Consider the following 6665-nt stretch of genomic DNA (forward strand, 5'->3'; position numbering starts at 1 on the left):
GGGGGGGGGGGGGGGGGGGGGGGTGTCGGTTGGGGCAGCAATTGTCCCTGGCTTCTCCCTCCTTCTCTCCTTCCCTCCTTCCCTCCTTCCACTCTCTCTGCCTGAACCTATAGCCTAGAAATCATCTTTCATCTCCCACTTTAAATTAGATATACCAATTACTTTCCTCTGCACCTATCAGAGGGAATCTAAGGTGTCCAGTACCACACCCCTCACTTTTTCTTATTTCCACCCTAGTTGCTGGACTACATCCCCCTTCTCCATCTACTATGCAGAGAAGATGTATAGGTAGGGCGAGAGCCAGGAGCCAGTCTCCAGGTTCTCAAAGCTGCCCTCTCCCAGTCCCCTCTGTGTGAGATGGCTGGTAGGATTATCCTTCTCTAAGACCTGTCCAGGACGCTCACTCTCTTCCTTCCCACTTGAGCTCCCTCAGGTCCCCATCTCTGGCTCTGACCTCATGGTATCTGGACAGAGGGCCAGCCTCTGGTGTGGATACTTTTCCTGGGAGCCATGCCCTAGCTTGGCCCATTCAGGCCCTCGCTCCGGCATCGAGGCCCCCAAGGATTCCCAGGCAGCCTTCATCCTTTTCCTCTGCTCACCCTGTCCTCTGACCCCCAGACCTCCAAGTTGTCAGGACTCAGGATAGTTGGCAGGGTCCCTGCTAGCCCTTTTGGCTAGCCTTTGTGCAGATGCAGCCCTGCCCCAGGGGGTGACTGGTCTAGAGCTGAATTTCAGCCTCCACTGTGCTCCTCAGCAAGGCATAACCTGTATGACGGGACCTAGTGGCCCTGGGAAAATCTGTGCGCTACTAAGATAGAGACCACATTCATCCCTTTATATCTGTTCTAGCCAGACCAAAAAAAGGTGCCTACCCCTTCTCTTCTGAGAAAATTCTGTGGAAGTAGTTCCACAGGGAATCCCCGTTGCCAATTCCAGATATCACTCTGAAGGAAGTGCCTCCAACATCAAACCTCAATCCCTCCTGCTGCAATCTGTCTTCTTTTCCTGGGCTCCACCTCTGGGCTCATGGTGTTATTTGATGCTTCGAGGCACTTTCAGATTCCATCCCCTGACGCAGCATTTGCTATAAATATGTCTGAAGGGTTTCTTGCTGACAGTGCCCAGCAAGATTGCACCCTCCTTCCAGAACCAGGCCTCTGGAGGGACTGGGGAGTCAGCGATGGCTTCAAGACCCAACTTTTTGCCCACTCTGGGACAGACAGTGCGATTGGGTGGGGGGGTTCCTCCTGGTACCTGGGAAGGTGAGAGTGTTGAGATGCTTGGCATCATGCTCTTGCTGCCCAATCTGGTTCAGCCTGGCACTTAGTAGGTGTTTGATACATGTTTATTTTAGTCTTAGATCTCAGTTTCCCCACTGGGTCCATCTCATGTGATAGGTGATTCCAGTTCCACAGAATGCATTGGAATGAGAAATGAACCTGGCACATGAGACTCTAGGGCTGCCCCAGCTGGAGGAAGGGAAGCTGGTGGCAGGATGGCCAGGGAAGAGGGACTGGCCTAGACTGTACCACCTTCTCTTCATAACTAGAGGTGAAGAACTTCTCTTGCCAAACTCCTAACACTTTAGGATTGAATCACCACACAGCACAGTCCAAGGGATCAGTTCAAGTCCTTCCTCCACCCCCACACAGTTTACAAGCTCTGTAAACATCAGAGGTTAACCAGGGAAGCTGGGCTGAAAAAAGATGGGGGTGAGGTGGGGATTCCTGGAAGAAGTTCTGAGATATTTGACTCAGATGGCAGGCCCAAGTGGTGGGCACACTTTGGGGAAAGAGTTCTCCAAGTGGCAGCAGCTGAAACCTGTCACCTGAAGCAGAGGGGACTTGGGCATCTTTTAGGATGGCGAGGCTGCTGACAGGAGGCTCAGAGCTGTGTGGGAAGAGGCTGCCCCTGGCAAGTACAGCTGGAGGGGGTGGGGATGAGGCACTATGTTTGAATCTTTCTTTTTTTTTTTTTTTTGAGTTGGAGTCTCACTCTGTCGCCCAGACTGGAGTGCAGTGGTCCCGGCCACCGCAGCCTCGACCTGCTGGTCTCCGGCGATCCTTCCGCCTCAGCCTTCCGAGTAACCGGAATTACAGGCATGCGCTACCACACCCGGCTGATTTTTTGATTTATTGTAGAGATGAGGTCTTGCTGCCCAGGCGGGTCTGGAACCCGTGGGCTCAGGCAATCCACTCACCTCAGCCTCCCAAAGGCGCGGGATTACAGGCTGAGCCACCGAGCCTGGCTTTGGATCCTTCTTCTCTCTGGCCCTCTGGCTTGCTGCAGTCTGAGGCTTCTTTATATCACTGGATGCCTGCTCAGCCCAGATCAGAGTCCCTCTCTGACAAAGAGTAGGGGTTGAGGTGCCAGCATTTGGCCTGGAGGTTGGGTGCACTTCTGCTCGCTCTCACTGGCCCTTTGCCCCACTCTTGGCTCCAACTCTTCTCAGTTTAAGGATCTGAGCTCTGGTAGTCATCTCTAGCTCAGAATGAGGGCATGGTGCCCATAGCCTCCCTAGAAGTGAATTATTGAAGAGGGCGTAGCACTGGTTGCTCATAACTGCTGCCCCTTGGGCCCACCATTGCCTCTCACTCTGCTTCTCACTGCTATGAGGGGCCAGGAGTCCTGGTCCTGGGAAGGGGTATTAGGGAGAGGCAGCGATTGAATAGGGGTGAGGAAGTGGCCTTGGGGAGAAGCCTCCAGGGAGGAGGGAAGAGAGCTGGTGAAGAACTGTGACCCTTATCTTGGGCCAAGAGAGTACTCATAGGACAGAGGGAGCTGACAACCACCTGGAACCAGGTTGGGAAGTGGAACTGGAAGACCTTTGACTGGAGTGGCTTCCCGGGGTGGAAATGTGAACCTCAATGTGCCTCTGGTGTCTCTGGGGTAACACAGAGCCAGAGGGGTCTGAGTTCTTCCTTGAATGGCCTGCAGTAAGGGCTGTTAGGCTGTGTTACCCAGGATGGTCTCAACACCTGGCCTCAAGTGATCCTCCCAGAGAACTGGGATTAAAGACATGAGCTACCGTATCCAGCCAGTTTCTTACCTTTAGAAAGGGGAAATTCAGTGCTTTCTTCACAAGAGCTTCCGTGAGAATTCAATAGGGACACTTGTGTTTCATGAAATGTAAATTGCTATATCAAAGTTAGTTATTTCTGGGGTTAAGAATATCACAAACAGGCCAGGCTTAGTGGTTTAGCCTGTAATCCCAGCACTTTGGAAGGCCGAGGCAAGTGGACTGCCTGAGCCTGCGGGTTCAAGACCAGCTGGGTAAATTGGCGAGACTTCGTCTCTACCATAAATAAATAAAAATTAGCTGGGTGTGGCAGTGCGTACTTGTGGTTCTGGCTACTTGGAAGGCTGAGGGGAAGGATTGCTGGAGCCCAGCAGGTCGACGCTGTGGTGGCCATGAGCGTGCCACTGCACTCCAGCCTGGGCAATGGAGTGAGACTCTGACTCAAAAAAAAAAAAAAAAAAGGAATATCACAAACAGGGAGGGAAGCGGCACATTGTGGAAAGAACCTGCTCAGGGTCAGAGCAGTTTCAGCCCCTGCCCTGTGATTAACTCAAGGAAGGACCTCTAAGGTTCCTTTCACTTCTGTTTAAATGTCTTGCCAAAGGCCACAATTAGTCAATGTTTGGATTTGGATTCAGACCCAGATCTTCAGATTCTACCTCCTGGGTTCTTTCCATGACTGCACGTGGGCCGGATACTCTGGTCCTCTCTGACCTTCCATGAACTCAGCACTCTGGGACCTCCCCTGAAAAGTCCCCCACACCCGGATGCCACAGAGATTAGCACTTCATTCTTTTGTATTATACGTGGCCACGCCCCTCCCTCCTTCAGGAATAATGTTGTAAGTACATTTCTTGACTTTCTACCCTGATGCAGCATGAATAATGCTATCAAATATTTGGAACACAGTTTTAAAATTAACTAGTTATTATTACAGAAGCAGTGCTGGTGTATTGTTGATAATTAGAAGATGCAGATAAGCAACAAAACAAGTCAAAGCATCATATTCTCATCACCCAGAAATGACCACTGTTAACACTTTTGTTATAAGCTGTCTGAATTTTTTTTCTTAAAAACTTTTTAAAAAATGAGCTATAACTCAATTGTATAAAGTGCACATACATTAAATATACAACTTGAATTTTTGCACATCTATATATCTATATCTGTGTAACCACATCCTAATCAAGATCTAGGACATTATTGTCACTCCAGAAGCTTTCCTTATGCCCCTTCCCAGTCATATCCAGCCTCCCATGGGTAATGACTATTCAGACGCTTACCAAATCTAATAGATTAGATTTACCTGTTCTTGAGCTTCATGTAACAGAGATGGTACAATATATCCTCTTTTGTGTCTGGCCTCTTTCCCACAGCATTATAATTCTGAGATTCATCCTTGTTGCATTTATCAGCAGTTTGCTCTTTTTCATTGCTGTGTGGTATTCTGTTAGAATATACCAGCCGGGCTCGGTGGCTCAGCCTGTAATCCCATGCCTTTGGGAGGCTGAGATGAGTAGATTGCCTGAGCCCGCGGGTTCGAGACCCGCCTGGGCAACTTGGCAAGACCTCATCTGTACAATAAATCAAAAACTAGCCGGGCGTGGTAGCGCGCGCCTGTAGTTCCAGCTACTTGGAAGGCTGAGGTGGAAGGATCGCCAGAGCCCAGCAGGTTGAGGCTGCAGTGGCACTGTACTCCAGTCTGGGCGACAGAGTGAGCCAACTAAAAAAAAAAAAAAAAAAGAATATACCGTGAGTGATCTATTCACCTGTTGAGGAACATTTAGGATGATTCCAATTTTGTTTATAATGAATAGAATTGCTATGAACATTCTTGAACATGTCTTTTGGTACACATGTGAGTTAATTTCTCTTGGCTATACACCTAAAAATGGAATGCTGCATTATAGGATGCACACACAGACACACACATACAAATAAATGTTTTACTTTTATTTATTTATGTATTTATTTATTTATGAGTTGGAGAGGTCTCACTCTGTTGTCCAGGCTGGAGTGCAGTGGCATAATCATGGCTCGCTACACCCTCAAACTTCTGGACTCAGGGGATCCTTCTGCCTCAGCCTCCCCAGTACGCCCAGCTAATTTTTTTGATTTTTTTGTAGAGATGATGTTTTGCTATGTTGCCTAGGCTGGTCTCAAACTACTGGGTCCAAGCCATCCTCCCACCTTGGCCTCCCAAAGTGCTAGGATTATAGCCGAGAACTGCCTCGCTGGGCATATTTTATTTTTAATTAACTAATTAATTAGTTTTTTATGGATGTGGGGGATACATGTGCAGTTTTTGTTTTTCCGTTTCTGGGGTTTTTTTTGAGTTGGAGTCTTACTCTGTTGCTTAGGCTGGAGTGCACTGACAAACTCACGACCACTGCAGCCTTGACCTTGCTGGGCTCAGGTGATCCTTCTGCCTCAGCCTTCCAAGTAGCTGGAGGAACCACAGGCATGCTCCACCATGCCTGGCTAATGTTTTGATTTATTGTAGAGATGAGGTCAGGCTGGTCTCAAACCCCTGAACTCAGGCAATCTTTTTGCCTCCATTTCCTAAAGTGCTGGGATTACAAACGTGAGCCGCCGTGCCCAGCTGCAGGCATCTTTTCTATATAATAATTTATTTACCTTTGGATAACCAGTAGTGGGATTGCCTTATCAAATGGTAGTTCTATTTTTAGTTCTTTAAGAGCTCTCCTTACTGTTTTCCATAGAGGTTGTACAAATTTACATTCCCACCAACATTATATAAGCATCTCTTTTTCTCTGCATCCTCCCCAACATCTATTATTTTTTGACTTTTTAATAATAGCTATTCTGTAATATGGTATCTCATTGTGGTTTTAATTTGCATTTCTCTTATAATTAGTGATGTTGAGCATTTTTTCACAAGCTTGTTGGTCATTTGTATATTTCATTTTGAAAAATGTCTGTTCATGTCCTTTGCCCATTCTTTTTTTTTTTTAAGAAAGGAGGATTTATTGAGAGGACAGAAAAGCTCCCATGGTGGAAGGGGACCCGAAGGAGTTGACCCCTTTGATTATTTTTTAATAGGGCTATTTGTTTTTGTTTTTGTTGAGGTTTCAGTTCCTTGTAGATGCTGGATATTAGTCCTTTGTTGGATGCCTGATTTGTGTTTTTAGCAAAATAAGATCCATAATGAACATGCTGTTTTGAACTTCGTTTTTTTCAGTCAACGGTCTACCTTTCCATTTCAGTTATTCGTTTTATCTAATTTTAGTCAACATTCAAGTCTCCCCAGTTGGTTCCCAAATGTCCTTTATAGCTGGTACATCCCAATCTGTCCAACTGAGGACCACACATTGCATACACATTGCATCTGGTCATTGTAGCCTGTGAAACCTCACCTTAGGTCCTTGATGGCTGTTGGCTGGATATGTCAGTTTCTTGGCATGTGGGTTTTTTCATAGGGCTATGCACAACATGGCAGCTTACTTCAGAGAGAGAGAGAGAGAGTTAATGGAAGTAACTTTTTGTTGGCACCTAATTTTGAAAGTGGCATCTCATCATTTTTGCTGCATTTTACTTATTTATTTTTTTAGTCAGAGTCTCACTCTGTCGCCCAGGCTGGAGTGCAGTGGCTCACTCATGGCCACAGTAGCTTCAACCTGCTGGG

This window comes from Carlito syrichta, unplaced genomic scaffold (assembly GCF_000164805.1).
Source record: "Carlito syrichta isolate Samal-C Ts95f unplaced genomic scaffold, Tarsius_syrichta-2.0.1 Scaffold314050, whole genome shotgun sequence".
Classification (NCBI taxonomy): domain Eukaryota; kingdom Metazoa; phylum Chordata; class Mammalia; order Primates; family Tarsiidae; genus Carlito; species Carlito syrichta.